General features: G+C 43.5%; 1 protein-coding gene and 1 non-coding gene across 10 annotated transcripts in view; one reads left to right on the top strand and one right to left on the bottom strand.

Moving 5' to 3' along the window:
• Positions 1–16,591, bottom strand: part of MAP7D2 (MAP7 domain containing 2) — a 97,769-nt gene that overhangs the window by 65,092 nt on the left and 16,086 nt on the right. The window lies entirely within an intron of this gene.
• On the top strand, positions 10,587–10,659 carry TRNAG-CCC. Its single transcript has one exon. It is a non-coding gene; the product is annotated as a tRNA-Gly (tRNA).

The raw sequence follows: 16,591 nt of genomic DNA, 5'->3' as shown, positions 1-16,591 counted from the left end.
GGGTTGAGGCCTGTGATGTTGCTGACGATCCTATGGCACCCAGGACAGCTGCCCTGACATACACTAAAGAACGAGCCAGGCGAAAATGTCAGCAGTGTCAAGTTTGAGAAACCCTGCTCTAATAACTTGCACTACAGGTGAAAAGTAGAAAAACTTCCTCCTCACCGAATACAGCTTGGTTCTTCCCACATCAATGCACAATAGCATGAAAAAATCTAGAAGATGATATAGAATAAACATGATTCCCATTTGGACAATTTAGTTTAAAACTGTAGCAACTTATAGTAATATCCATTGCATTTTTAAAATTCTTCAAAAACAGATAATAAGTATCTTAAAGGTGTTTGACAGCATCAGCAGGGACAATTTGTTCCCCTAGGCAGGACCTAAAATTACTAAGAGTGGCTAAAATTACTAAGAGTAAGTGATAAGGGTTGTTTTGTAACAAGCATCTTGGAACACAGTGCCCCAATGCCGCCTTCCTGGATGGCAGCACAGTGAAACCACAGTGCGAATCTGAAATGGAGGGAAAGGCAATAAAATCAAACAAATGTCCTGCACTCATAGGGGGAACTGAGGAAGGGGGCAGAAGAAAGATGGATGGAGCAGCTCTGATGCCTATAAAATCCAACAAGCATTTGAAAAGTGGGTTTACTTGATTTGATCAGCACTAAAAGGAAATCTTATATATTTGATCAAAGTTTTTTTTTTTTTTAAACACAGCATTTCCTTTTGGGCATTTTTTTTCCCCATAAAGAATCAGCAAAATGTAGGATGCTTCACGACTGCAGACACTGTGTCCCTTTTTATAGTAACAGGAAGGATATTTCTGTTCCCAAGGCAACCCAAGGTTTCACTCATCAACATGGCACCAACTACTTTCATGAGGTTTCAAAATAGGGAGTTTTCTGCCTAAGACAGGGCATGATGGTCACCACCCCCGACACCACATCTGAGTTGTGCATCAAACATAAGAAATAAGGATAAAGAGCAGGTATCAGGTAAAATACTTTCTCAAGTTTTTCTCCAGGTGCTCATTCAAGCGGATAACAAGGCATTTGGTCCAACTGGCTCTCAGACATTTGCTCTTTGCAGAGAGATGTCCACTGGGAACATGTAAGACCTAAGAGCAGTTCAAGGGCAGGGGAGTGCTGTGGGCAGCCTGGCCCTTCCCAGAGCCCTGCCCCCACTGCCCTTCTGCTCTGCCCTTCACGCGGCCAAGGCCATCCTGCACCCAGCCTCTCCTCCTGGCCCGCGGTGGGGCCTGGAAGGGACAGGGCGGCATGTTCCTTGCCTCCCCCCTCCACCTTGTTCTCTGCCTGCCTCTGGCCTGTGGAAAACCTTCACCAAAGAATAAGTTTAATCAGAGAAATGAGAAATGCTGAAACAAAGGAAAACAGTCTAAGGAGACTAAATAATAACAATGTAGTCATTAAGCATAGTCAAGGACCTTTAGTTCTTTCTCAAGGGCTGTAGATAATATTCATAGTCATATCCTGTGAGCTGTCTTATAGATACTAAAACCCCAGGCGGAGAAGTTAACTACATGAGGACCAGACTGTACCCAGGACTTGAGCTGCCACAATTCCGAGAACTGACCGCAAAGAAATGGGAACAAGTGCACCCCGGAACTGAAGATTAACTGTACCTACAACAACCAAGATGATGCTGGTCAGACCACCAATGACCACTTTGAAGATGACTGCTAGAGATGACTGTACTGTTCCCACACGGAGTGCCCCCACATCACTCTGTCTATAAATGCTCTCACCTCCTGCGTCTTGTTGGGGAGCAGGGCAGTCGGCCTTTGGACAGATGTCCGCTACCCTCCCCGCCAGTTGCTGGCATCTGAAATAAAGCAAACTTCCCTTTCCACCACCCTGGCCTCTTTACTAGGCTTTTGAGCGGCAAGCAGTTGGATCCCCCACGCATACTTTTGGTAACAGGCCCAGGGCCTGAGCCACAGAAAACCTGTATGCCTCTGTGAGCTACACAGTGAATTAATAATCCAGATGAGTGTTCATGGGGATATGAACAGGAATGGCATGGAAAGGGAAAAATGCATTCTAGCCCAGAGAAGTGTATGATACACAAAAAGGCATTTGCAATAGCAACAGAAAGTGGTAAGTTTGGTAGTCAACCAAGTGGTAAATTTGGGGAGCTTGGAAAGTAGCTAAACTGGAGACTTCAACAACAGCCAGTTTAGAGAAATAATGCTGGTGATGATGAGGATAAGCAACATCACTCATGCCAGTGCTAAATATGTTACACTCTAAGCTCATTTAATTTCCCAACAAATGTAAGTTCAGTTCAGTCACTCAGTTGTGTCTGACTCTTTGCGGCCTCATGAATCGCAGCATGCTAGGCCTCCCTGTCCATCACCAACTCCCGGAGTTTACCCAAACTCATGTCCATCAAGTCAGTGATGCCATCCACCCATCTCATCCTGTCATCCCCTTCTCCTCCTGCCCCCAATCCCTCTTCAGCTTTAGCATCAGTCCTTCCAATGAACACCCAGGATTGGTCTCCTTTAGGATGGACTGGTTGGATCTCCTTGCAGTCCAAGGGACTCTCAAAAGTCTTCTCCAGCACCACAGTTCAAAAGCATCAATTCTTCGGCGCTCAGCCTTCTTCACAGTCCAACTCTCTGGAAAAACCATAGCCTTGACTAGACAGACCTTTGTTGGCAAAGTAATGTCTCTGCTTTTTAATAGGCTATCTAGGTTGGTCATAACTTTTCTTCCAAGGAGTAAACGTCTTTTAATTTCATGGCTGCAGTTACCATCTGCAGTGATTCTAGAGCCCCCAAAAATAAAGTCTGACACTGTTTCCACTGTTTCCCCGTCTATTTCCCATGAAGTGATGGGACCAGATGCCATGATCTTCATTTTCTGAATGTTGAGCTTTAAGCCAACTTTTTCACTCTCCTCTTTCACTTTCATCAAGAGGCTTTTTAGTTCCTCTTCACTTTCTGCCATAAGGGTGGTGTCATCTGCATATCTGAGGTTATTGATATTTCTCCCGGCAATCTTGATTCCAGCTTGTGTTTCTTCCAGTCCAGCGTTTCTCATGATGTACTCTGCATATAAGTTAAATAAGCAGGGTGACAATATACAGCCTTGACACACTCCTTTTCCTATTTGGAACCAGTCTGTTGTTCCATGTCCAATTCTAACTGTTGCTTCCTGACCTGCATATAGGTTTCTCAAGAGGCAGGTCAGGTGGTCTGGTATTCCCATCTCTTTCAGCATTTTCCACAGTTTATTGTGATCTACACAGTCAAAGGCTTTAGCATAGTCAATAAAGCAGAAATAGATGTTTTCCTGGAACTCTCTTGCTTTTTTGATGATACAGCAGATGTTGGCAATTTGATCTCTGGTTCCTCTGCCTTTTCTAAAACCAGCTTGAACGTCTGGAAGTTCACGGTTCATGTACTGCTGAAGCTTGGCTTGGAGAATTTTGAGCATTACTTTACTAGCGTGTGAGATGAGTGCAATTGTGCGGTAGTTTGAGCATTCTTTGGCATTGCCTTTCTTTGGGATTGGAATGAAAACTGACATTTTCCAGTCCTGTGGCCACAGCTGAGTTTTCCAAATTTGCTGGCATATTGAGTGCAGCACTTTCCCAGCATCATCTTTCAGGATTTGAAACAACTCAACTGGAATTCCATCACCTCCACTAGCTTTGTGTGTAGTGATGCTTCCTAAGGCCCACTTGACTTCACATTCCAGGATGTCTGGCTCTAGGTGAGTGATCACACCATCGTGATTATCTGGGTCGTGAAGAGGTAAGCACTATTACAGGGTTTCCCTGGTAGCTCAGCTGGTAAAGAATCCACCCGCAATGCAGGAGAATCCGGTTCAATTCCTGGGTCGGGAAGATCCCCTGGAGAAGGGACAGGCTACCCACTAAAGTATTCTTGCTTGGAAAATTCCATGGACAGAGTAGCCTGGCAGGCTACAATCCATGGGGTTGTGAAGAATTGGACACAACTGAGTGACTTTCACTTATCAAGTACTATTATTGACCCTGTTTTCCAGGAGGGGGAACTGAGAGATTAAACACTTTTCTGGGGTCACACAACTGGTAAATGGCAAAGGCGAGATGCAAACTCAAGCTGTCTGAGTCTAGGCGGTTTGGGGCCTTCTAGAGACTAGGGGCTTGGATGCTGCCTAGAGGTGAAAGGCGAGCCTTACCTTAAAGGCACTGAATGCAGAGGAAAATATATTCCACATTCACAACAGAAACCTACAAGAGGTACTCACCTTTGGGTTTCTAACTCACCTAAGGACGTTTAACACCTGCCACAGACAAGAAATCCACAAAGCTAGTCCCCCATATTTTCAGAAATTACAGTATTTCAGACATGTGACTAACTATGGCTGAGCAAAATACCTGAGGAATCTTTTCATTTCTCTGCTAACCATCCTGATCTAACTCATAACCAGCCAGTCCCGCCTCAAAAATACATAGAACAAATCAACTCAAGGGTATAAGAAGGTCAAGAATCTTTTAACTTATGGGTTCAGCAACTAATGTCTACACATTAAAGCTTGTGTACATATATGATGCATTATTATTTGACAAAAATATAGTAAAAATAACATTCTGTGTAAAAACAGTCCCATTTGGAAGTCATGTCTCAGGGTCCTTGACCCAAAAGGAAGCCACTTTCAGCCAAGTCTGAGCAGTGCTGCTGCATGGCTGGTTCAACTCAAGTCGGACTCTTTGTAAACTGTAGGTAGCTACCAGTATTTTAAACAGTGCAGAACTGACTGTGAAGAGGCAAAACGGAATTTGGGGATGATGAAAGTGTTCTAAAACTTTATTGTGGAGAGAGCTGCACAACCATACAAATGCAAACTGTTCACAGAGAATGGGTGATGTTGACAGTACATAAATTGCAGCTCAAGAAAGCTATAACAGGAAGAAATGGAGGTGGGGAGGAATAGGGTCAGAGAGGAAAGGAACAGAAAAGCAGGCACCAAGTAGGAAAAGTAAGCACTGTTTTGTAAAGACCTGTTTCAGCTACATCAATACGCACACTGTAATATGTGTTTCTAGCTGTGGAGTTATTCATGATCCAAAAATCAGTAAGGCCCTGCTTTAGGGTAATGACATCTAGAAGTGCTGTGCAACCTTGATGGGAATCCCCTGGGGATCTCATTACACTGCAGGTTCTACTCAGTAGGTCTGGGGCAAGGCCGGAGTCTGCATCTTGCACAAGCTCCTGAGTCATGTTGACACTGCTGGTCTGTAGACTCCACTCTGAGTAGCAAGGAGCTGGGGTATAAATGGAGGATGAGTTGGCAGGAATACTCAGACTTAAGACTGTCATCACCAGAAGGATCCTTAGAAAAATTTAATACATGTTTCCCAAATGGCCATGATCATGAGACCCGTCTAGGGGTTCTTCCTAAAAATACAGATTCCTATAATCAAGACAGTGTGGCACTGGCATTGGCATAAGGACAGACACACAGATCAAAAGGACACAACAGAGTCCAGAAACAGATCGACAAATACACAAGCAGCTGAATAGTTAACAAAGGTGTCAAGGTAATGTAGTGGGAAAAGAACAGTCTTTGCAACAAACGGTGCTGGAACAAGTAGATATCCATATGCAAAAAAATGAACCTTGATCCATACCTTACACCACATATAAAAACTCAAACTGGATCTATAAAACTTCTATTAATACCTAGGAGTATGCAAGGATTTCTTAGAACACACAAAAATCTCAAACTATAAAAGAAAAAACTGACATATCAAATTTCATCAAAATTTAAATCTTCTGCTCAAGACACAATAAAGAAATGGCAAATCAGACAGTGAGAAAATATTCACAATACACATGTGTGACAAAGAACTTAAATCCAGAACATAACAAAAATTATTTTTTTAAATGTCTGAATTTAACATAAAAACTACTGACCAATCTTACTTATAGATAAAGATGCATACTTTTAAAATAAAATATAAGCAAATAAATTCTTACAATTAAATAAGCGAACAACTATTTTAAAAAATGAGCAAAAAGTGTGAACAGGCATTTAACATGCCAAGAAGCACATGAAAAGCTGCTCAATCTTCAATCATCAGAAAAATGCAACGTAAAACCACAGTGACAAATCATTATACAACCACTGGTATGGCAAAAAAAAAAAAAGTAATAATTTAAATCTAACGAAAAACTAACCATACTAAGTGCTTGCATGGATGCAAAGCAAGTAGCCCTCTCTTACACTGCAGGTCAGAATGTAAACTGGTACAAGCACCTAGGAAAAGAGTTTGGCAGCTCCTTTCCCAGTTAGAGCATTCATGCATCATACGACCCAGCAAGCCCACTCCTATGGATTTACTCAAGACAAATGCAAACGGGTTTACAAAGCAGTTTGCACATGAATGCTCACAGTATCTTTGTCCATAACTGCCCAAAACTAGAAACAAATGTCCATCGGCAAGAGAATGACTAAAATGGCAATGCAGCAAAAACACGAGCGCATTCTCAGTGAGAGAAGTACTCTGCAGCAATAAAGCAATGAATTACTTATATATACACACAACATGGATGAATCTCAGAAACATACGGAGTGAAAGGAGCCAGAAAGAAAAGAGTACACCCTACATGATTCCATGGACATGAAATGTTAAAAGTGGTAAAACTAATCTATAGTAACAGAAAGTAGATTAGAGGATGCCTGGGGCTGAGGGTGAAGCATGTCTGCAAGAGGCTGCGATGGTCAGAAATGAATACATTCGTTGAAACACTGGTATTAGTATACTTAAAATGAGTGCATTTTCTCTGTATATCAATTATGTATGCAAATCTATGTACAACAAACATACATACTCAACAAAACTAATTTAAAGCAGATTCCCAAACTTCTCCTCAGACCTGGTGAAGTGGCCCCAGGAGGAGGCAGAGAACCTGAATTTGTAACACAGAAAAGGAGGCCTAGTGACATGAAGCAGCTTCATGAAGGTCCCAAATAAGTGGTTGACGAGCATCTCTGTTCATAGGAATGAATATATATCAATATTTCCCTAATAGTAAAACAAAGAGGGAACAGAGCAGGGTAGGGAGGGGAGATGAGAGCAGTGTTCATGACATGGCCTGCTGTGTCCAAGCAGCATTTAATGGGCCATAATAAAAAGCAGTAAATAAATTATTTCCATTTAAGACAGTAAGAGGCCAGTTCACATTAATAAATCATTTCAATATCATTCTGTCCACATCTCAACCTGCTCCTCAGATGTGTTCCTGGGTCTGCGAGCTTGAATAGGACCATTTCCTAGGGGACTCTGCCCTCCTGCCACACCAAGCTCCCATCTTTTGTTGGCAGGAGCCAGGGTCTCCCTCCCCTCCAGGTCTTTGCAAAGCTCTGTCCCCAGATTGGAATACCCTCTCCCCCAACCCAGCACACACACACTAAGTATTGACTGATGAGTAGCTACTTCCTCCAGGAAGCCTTCCAAGATCTACCCAGGTATCCGAAAAGGGAAAATTCTGTGTGCCTCCACAGCCCATCCATCTTCATTTATACAGTTGTGATACTCCAGCTTCACATACCCTTTTATTTTCTTTACCATTGTTTTCCCAGCAGTCAGTCCAGAAAAGGCTCCAGGGAAGTATTTATTGTCTGAACACTTCAAATACCATTCCATTCATGTTATCTGTGAGACCCTTAAGTCTGGTCTTCTCCATCACCCTCTACTCTTTGAATAATATAATTCTTTCACACAGGGAAAACAATTAAGTGCCTACATCTGGCACATTTGGTTCTGTGCTCTTCAGGGAGTGGCAGGGTGTGGGGGCCTGGCTGGGCTCAGACAGGCGCCTGGAGACCCAGACACTGACACCCCAGAACCAGGCAGGTCTGACTGGGCCCCCTGGAAAAGGTATCATCAAACCTACTGAGCCAACAGATCTGTGTCACAGCCACTGGCTGCAATGGAGACAAACCTGATCCTCAATGGGATACGGAGAACTGACTGGTAACAACAGCTCAACTGTTATTCACCCCACCAGGATCCATTTTAGGAAAGCAACAAGGGCTTAAACCAGTGGCTCTCAAACTTGACTTTGCATCAGAATCACCTTGAGGGCTTACGAAAACAAAAACTCTGGGCCCTACATCCACAAAAAATCTGGGCCCCTGACTCACTAGGGCTGGGATGTGCTAGTCACTCGGTTGTATCAGACTCATTGTGACCCCATGGGCTGTAGCCCACCAGGCTCCTCTGTCCATGGAATTCTGGGCTGGGTAGGGTTGGGGTGGGGCTCAGGAATTTGCATTTCAGACAAGCTCCCAGGTGGTGATGATGTTTGCCCTCTGAGAAGCCCAGAGCTTGCCTCCCAGAGGCATCTTTACACATAGCCTCAGCCCTCTGTGTTGTCTTGGAAAAAAATCTTTCAGGCCCTCAGCTTCTTGTCAGCAAAATAGGTTACATGCTATCTGCTTCTTGGGGTTGTATTAGGGATTAGAAAATACATCTGAAGCACGTAGCACGCTATCTTTCATGGATCACAGCTTTACCCACAAAGATATTTTCTGAAAAGGTCTTTAGGAAAAGTCTTGTTTAGAATGCCTCAGTGGCTGGAAGATGAAGGACCTGAGATCCTTCTGCTTTCCTGTTCAGTCATTCGAACTGTGTCTCCCCTTCAGATCACAAGGTGCTGCCATGGCACCAGTGTCATCGTCTCACAGGAGAGCAGGCAGAGCCAGGGTGAAGAAGGGAGGAGCCAAAACAGGGAGGAAGGAGCTCTCTCCTCAAGCTCATTTCTCTTGGACGCCAGAAAGATTCCCCAGTAGTCTTCCCCTTAAGGCTCCTTGGCTGGTACTGGATTACATGGCTACAAGGGAGGCCAGGAGAGTGGATACATGGCAAAGGGGAATGGAACCACCAAGAACAACTTAGGCTTGAAGTGACTCAAGGTTTGGCCCCGGTGCTGACTATCCCAACACCCCAGCTCTGAAGAAGGAAGGAATGGCTGCTCTGCTGTTCATCCTCCTGTGTGGATGCCCCACCGCCAGCCAGTGACGGGATGGATATCCCCAAACAAAGCCTGGATCAGCATGCTGCTGAAAACATCTGGTCCCAGGTACCAGCTGCTGAATAAACTTAAATCGCTCTCTCTCTCCTTTCTCCTTGTAAATTGAGATTACTGCTGCCTTTGCCACAAGGTAGAGGGAAGAACTCGGAGAAGGCAATGGCATCCCACTCCAGTACTCTTGCCTGGAAAATCCCATGGACAGAGGAGCCTGGTAGGCTGCAGTCCATGGGGTCACAAAGAGTTGGACAGGACTGAGCGACTTCACTTTGACTTTTCACTTTCATGCATTGGAGAAGGAAATGGCAACCCACTCCAGTGTTCCTGCCTGGAGAATCCCAGGGACAGTGGAGCCTGGTGGGCTGCTGCCTATTGGACACGACTGAAGCGACGCAGCAGCAGCAGCAGATGGGAATAACTAAATAAAAGAACAGGCTGTCCACTTTTTGTCTTTTTAGACTGAACTCTGAAAAACTAGGGCTGTGTTGACTGTGTCACACATCACCGGTCAGCACACATCAGGTACTCATAAATGTCTGCAGAGTGTGCCAAGAGCCACTTTTAAGCACCTGTCCCTAGATTCTGTCAAGGCTGTTTCTAGAAACACCTTCTGGGGATTTTTACACCAAAAGAGATGCTGCTGAAATAGAAGCTAGAAGCAAACAAGGACTAACACAGATGACAAGGAGAAAAGACTAGCTGCTGTAAAAATAGAGCAAAGACTGTTACCAGGTTGTGGTTCAGGCAGGCTTGGGTTTAGACAGGACATTCAAAAGACACTGCCATGGAGGAGGGCATGCACGACAGGATGCAGGGGTGACAACTCGACTGTGTCTCTTCTACCGACCTTGACCAGCTAACTGGAGCATGGGGTCAGGAGAATGCTGCGGCCACTTCCAGGTGGTGTCGTGAGTGTGGCATGCAGCAGGTAGGATCGAGGAGTGTCCGCATACATGTCACATGGTTTTCCTCTCCCTGGATGAAGTAACTCAGGGATGTTATTTTGACCAAAAGACGTTGACTGGGACTTCCCTAAGGGTCCAGGGGTTAAGACTCAGTTTCTTGTCAATGTCACCCCCTGCAGGGTTCAACTGCTGCTCAGGGAACAAAAATTTCACATGCCACATGGCAGAGCCAAGGAGAAAAAGAAAGAAATTGACTGGCCTGGCCTTTGCAGTCATTTGAAGGGGTCACAAACCAAACTCACCAGTCTTTTGCAGGCCTAGAATGGCTCTTCAACAGCTCTGACCCGTGAAAGGCGGTGTGTGATGTGCTTTATTTTCTAATCCTTAATACAAACTCAAGAAGCAGGTGTCATCCATATCATTTTACTGACAAGAAACTGAGGGCTTGAAAGGTTTTTTTCCCAAGACAACACAAGGGGTTGAGGCTATGTGTAAAGATGCCTCTGGGAGGTGCTCTAACACCTGGCTCCTGGGGCCCTGTCCTCCTAGGGGTCTGAAGGCCGAGCCTACACAGACACTAGCTGACTGACATCTAGAGCTAGGTCAAAAGTGGTCTCCCAGGGACTTGCCTGGTGGTCCAGTGGCTAAGACTCTGCACTCCCAATGCAGGGGGCCCAGGTTCAATCCCTGATCAGGGAACTAGATCCCACATGTCACAATGAAGATTGAAGATCTCACATGCTATGACTGCGACCCAGCTCAGCCAAATAAATAAATGATTTAAAAATAAAAGTGGTCTTCCAGGCTAAAAGTGATACAAAACCTCTGCCATCAGAATGTTCACCCATTTCTGCTTTAAGAAATAAGCAAAACCCCCAAATTCCTCCCCAAACAGGAGCTTACACTATTTCTCTCAACCAAAGTATACAAGGAAAGACAGGACAGAGCTTGTTCTAAGAGTACACCATGCGCTCTCTCACGTGGCTCAGAAATTTAACAGAGAGGGCCTGCTAGTACTCGCTCCATTGCAGGAGCAACAGATAGGAAGGGATGGGAGGCAGACACAGCCAGCCTGCAAACACACACTGCTGCTGGATCCTCAGCACCAAACACAACTAGTAGATTCACTGAGTAGGGCTCTGACTACCCTTTTCTGTCAAGGTTATTTGTTTTGAGCAAGATGGTTTGCCCTGATTAAAGCTACCAGTGGCCAACAGTAAACGATAAAATGTTTTAATTTCCCAAAAGAAGTGAAAATATCTATAACTCCCAGTAAGAAACTAAGCTTAGCCAAATCTTTTCTGCATTGATGTTTATAATCAACACAATGTTTTATGAAAATTAGTTAATAAGATTTATAGTCTAAAAAAATGAGTAAAATGTGCATGCCACCCAGTCTTTGCTTCCCCAGTGTTAACTGCCCAGCTGGGCACAACTGTAACATCAATGGGGCTCAGATTCCATTCACAAGGCTTTGGCTTATTCCCTGCAAAACCTAACCTGGTACCTTGTATACAGCAAGCACACCATAAAGTATGCCCTCTTAATACCAGGGCATACATTAACTCTGTAAATGGTAATTTACGGAGCTCTCACTCTCTGCTAGGCATTGTATTAATTGCTCTGCCCACATTCTCTTGTTTAAATCTCTCAACAAGCTGTGCAGTTGGATATTTTACTCTCCCCTTCGAGAGTGAACTGACATGTTCATCTAGATAATAAAGGGAGCAGAATCAGGATTCAAACCCAGGGCATCTGGCTACAAAAGCAAGCAAAAAGCTATGCTCAATGCAAGTGCAACCAGTTATTTTCTCAGCAGCAGTAACAGTGATTAGCATGCTACACACTGATACACTTGACACTGGGTCACACAAGTTTGAACTGTGTGGGTCCACTTACACACGGATTGTTTTCATTATTAAATACTACAGTACTACATGATCCAAAGTCGGTTGAATCCATGGAGGTGGAATCGCATGTACAGAGGAACCGCCTATAAGGAGGAACCATGTATATAGTTCAGTTTAGTTCAGTCGCTCAGTCATGTCCAGCTCTTTGCGACCGCATGGACTGCAGCACACCAGCTTACTCTGTCCATCACCAACTCTCAGAGCTTGCTCAAACTCATGTCCATAAAGTCGGTGATGCCATCCAACCATCTCATCCTCTGTCATCCCCTTCTCCTCCTGCCTTCAGTCTTTCCCAGCATCAGGGTCTTTTCTAATGAGTCAGTTCTTTGCATCAGGTGGCCAAAGTATTGGAGTTTCAGCTTTAACATCAGTCCTTCCAACGAATATTCAGGACTGACCTCCTTTAGGATGGACTGGTTGGATCTCCTTGCAGTCCAAGGAACTCTCCAGAGTCTTCTCTAACACCACAGTTCAAAAGCATCAATTCTTTGGCACTCAGCTTTCTTCATAGTCCAACTCTCACATCCATACATGACTACTGGAAAAACCATAGCTCTGACCAGACGGACCTTTGTTGGTGAAGTAATGTCTCTGCTTTTTAATATATGTATATAGAGGGTCGACTCTAAGTTATACTCGGATTTTCAACTTTGGGGAGGGTGGGCACCCCTAGCCCCTGCCTTGTTCAAGGGTCAACAGTATTTGAAGATCTACCATTAGTGACTATTAAATACAATTTCTACTAGAGAAGAAGTGACTGAATTTACACATCTAGAAACTGCACACTTGATTTCAGTCCCAGAACTTGCTCACACTGCAAGGCTGGTCCAACCCAGAGCAGCTTCTGGGCCTATGGTTCTGAATGGCCTAGTTTTCAAGAACCCTGCAGCCCAGCGAGACAAAAGAAAGCCAACCTGGGAGGGAAAATTGAAGGAAGGTAGTCAAAAGGTACAAACTTCCAACAATAAGATAAATACATGCTAGGAATGTAATATACAACACAATGGCTATAACTAGCACTGCTATATAATATATAGGAAAGTTGTTAGGACAGTAAATCCTATGAGCTGCCATCACAAGGAGAATATTTCTTTCCTTTTTTTCTTTTTATTGTATCTATATGACAAGAAATCTGTATGCAGGTCAAGAAACCTGTATGCAGGTCAAGAAGCAACAGTTAGAACCAGACATGGAACAACAGACTGGTTCCAAATTGGGAAAGGAATATGTCAAGGCTGTATACTGTCATCCTTCTTATTTAACTTCTATGCAGAGTACATCATGTGCAATGCCGGGCTGGAAGAAGCACAAGCTGGAATCAAGATTGCCAGGAGAAATATCAATAACCTCAGACAGGCAGCTGACACCACCCTTATGGCAGAAGGTAAAGAGGAACTAAAGAGCCTCTTGATGAAGGTGAAAGAGAGTGAGAAAGCTGGCTTAAAGCTCAACATTCAAAAAACGAAGATCATGGCATCCAATCTCATCCCTTCATGGCAAATAGATGGGGAAACAATGGAAAGAGTGAGATACTTTATTTTGGGGGGCTCCAAAATCACTGCAGATGGTGACTGCAGCCATGAAATTAAAAGACTCTTGTTCCTTGGAAGAAAAGCTATGACAAACCTAGACAGCATATTTAAAAGGAGAGACATTACTTTGGCAACAAAGATCCGTCTAGTCAAAGCTATGGTTTTCCCAATAGTCATGTATGGATGCGAGAAGTGGACTGTGAAGAAAGCTGAGCGCCGGAGAATTGATGCTTTTGAACTGTGGTGTTGGAGAAGACTCTTGAGAGTCCCTTGGACTTAAAGGAGATCCAACCAGTCAATCCTAAAGGAAATCAACCCTGAATATTCATTGGAAGGACTGATGCTGAAGCTGAAGCTCCAATACTTTGGCCACCTGATGCAAAGAACTGACTCATTAGAAAAGACCCTGATGCTGGGAAAGACTGAAGGCAGGAAGAGGGGGGCGACAGAGGATGAGATGGTTGGATGGCATCACCGACTCAATGGACATGAATTTGAGCAAGCTATGGGAGATGGTGAAGGACAGGGAAGCCTGATGTGCTGCAGTCCATGAGGTTGCAAAGAGTTGGACACGACTGAGAGACTGAACAACAATACTACAAGATGGATGTTAGCTGATTCTACTGTGGTAATCATTTCATCATATATGTACATCAAACCATCATGAAGTGATGTATATCAATTATTTCTCAATAAAACTGGGGAAAATAGAGAAATTCAGCCTCACAGAAACAGAATGAAGGCAGGTGACTTAGAAGGGCGTCCCAGGGTGCAACAATGGCTGTCTATCCATCTGTCAGATGAATTCCTGTAGTTGTGCCCCATCTACCAACTCATTTACTTTGAGAGCTATTTAAGGAGGATTTACAGCTAACCTGCTAATGTAAGAAGAGGGAGGGAGGAGGTAGGGAGATGACAAGAAAGCAACAGGGAAAGAAAGCAGAGTGGGTGGCTTATACTATAATTTTGGGGGAAAAAAATCACTGGTAGACAAGGATCTAAGAAAGCTGGCCCCAAATCTGTAGAGAGAGTATATCAGTGGCTGGGTTGCCTAGGACTGGGAGATGGGAGGAAACAGGGAGTGACTGGCAATAGGTATGGGATTTCTTTCGCAGGTGATAAAAATAACTTAGAATTGATGGTGCACAATTCTGTGAATGTGCTAAAAAGCCAATGAACTGTACACTTTGAAGGGGAAAACTCTGTGTGTGTGTGTACATTAGTTACTTAGTTGTGTCCAACTCTGCGACCCCATGGACTGCAGCCTGCCAGGCTCCTCTGTCCATGGAGTTCTCCAAGCAAAAATACTGGAGTGGGCAGCCATTCCCTTCTCCGTGGGATCTTCCTAACCCAAGGATCGAACCTGGGTCTCCTGCATTGCAGGAGGTTTCTTTATCGTCTGAGCCACCAGGAAAGCCTGGGAAAAACTGTATGGTATACCAAAAAAGAAAGAAACAAACAAAGCTGGCCAACTATCAGAAAATCACAACAAAACCACCTCTAAAGTAACAAATGTTACAAACCACAAGTACATAAGCAGAACCAGTGAAAATCAGAGCACCCTGGTATGTATGAATGGTAGGTTATAACAAAAGTGGATGAGTTTTATTGTTTGCTTCAAAGCAGAGCAATCTGAAATCTAAAAATTAAATATATAAGGCATTTTTTTGGTAAACAATCTGTTTCATGTTTGAAAACAAAGTAGTTGCAGAATATGGGATCAGAACCAGAGAAGGAAGAGAACCAGTTCCAAGCCAGGCAAGGACATCTGACAAAACAAACATAGGAGGTGCTACAAAGCAGCAAAAAGCCACAAAAAGCCTGCCTGATCCTACAGAACCAGGCTTTCAGAGTATTCTTGAGGAGGGTGTCCCATTTGTGAGGTTATTCAATATCCTGTTCCATAAAACAAGGCCTCATAAGTAGCTGAAAATATGTCAGGTGGCAGGGGAGCCTTTCTAATTTTCGGCCCTAAAGCCCTATAGTGGGCAGAGTATTCCTCCTAAAGCCTGTGTGGCATTTCAAGGATCTGGTACAAAGATCCTTCTTTTTAAAAGTTTCATACTATTCCTGAAAGCGCCCTCCCTTACACCCAAGCCACCTTCAAGATTCTCTCTCCCACTCTAGTTCCTCAGAGGTCATAAAAATCAGTGACTAGTGGAGATGATTGCACAACCTTGTGAATATATTAAAAACCATTGAACTGCATACACTTCACAGGGTTGAGATTTATGTTATATGGACAATACCTCAAAATAATTTTTAAACCGTTTAAAAAATTAGAGACAAACACAGAATTACCACAGGACCCAGCAATTCCACTTCTGGGTATATACCCCCAAGAATGAAAAGCACGGTCTCAGGGCTTCCCTGGTGATCCAGTGGCTAAGACTCTGTGCTCCCAATACAGGAGGCCCAGGTTCGATCCCTAGTTGGGAAACTAGATCTCACATGCTGCAACCAAGAGTTCACATGCTGCAACAAAGACAGAAGATCCTACATGCCACAGCTAAGACCTGGCACAGCCAAATAAAAAAATAAAAATAAATATTAAAATAAATAAATAAAAGCAGGGTCTCAGAAAGATACCTGTACACCCATTTCACAGCAGTATTATTCACAACAGTCACAAGGTGGTAGCAACCCAAGTATCCATTGACAGATGAATAGATAAACAGAATGTGGTTTATACATATAGCAGAATATTACTCAGCCCTTAAAAAGAATGAAATTCAGATACATGATACAACAATGGATGAACCTTGGGGACATCATGCTAAGTGAAATAAGCCAATCACTAAGGGAAAAATATTGTATGACTCTACTTATATGAGGAGGTATCTAGAATAGGCAAATGTACAGAGACGGAAAGTGGAATATTAGTTACCAGGGACATGGGGGAGGGAATAATGGGGAGTTACTTAATGATACAGAGTTTCTGCCTGAGATGATGAAAAAGTTCTAGAAATAGATAATTGTGATGGTTACACAATATTGTGAATGCATTTAATGTCACTGAATTGTACACTTAAAATGGTTAAAATGCCAAAGTTTATGTTATGTATATTTTACTACAATAAAAACCAACTAAAAAATCAGGGCCTTCACATCTAAGAATTCATACTTGATATCTGCTTCAAGGTAATAAGGTGCTACAAAAAGGACTTCAGAGAGCAAACACCCTTTTTA

This window comes from Oryx dammah, unplaced genomic scaffold (assembly GCF_014754425.2).
Source record: "Oryx dammah isolate SB20612 unplaced genomic scaffold, SCBI_Odam_1.1 HiC_scaffold_23, whole genome shotgun sequence".
Lineage (NCBI taxonomy): Eukaryota > Metazoa > Chordata > Mammalia > Artiodactyla > Bovidae > Oryx > Oryx dammah.
The sequence above is the reverse complement of the archived record's forward strand: the minus strand, read 5'-3'. Positions and strand labels throughout refer to the sequence as shown.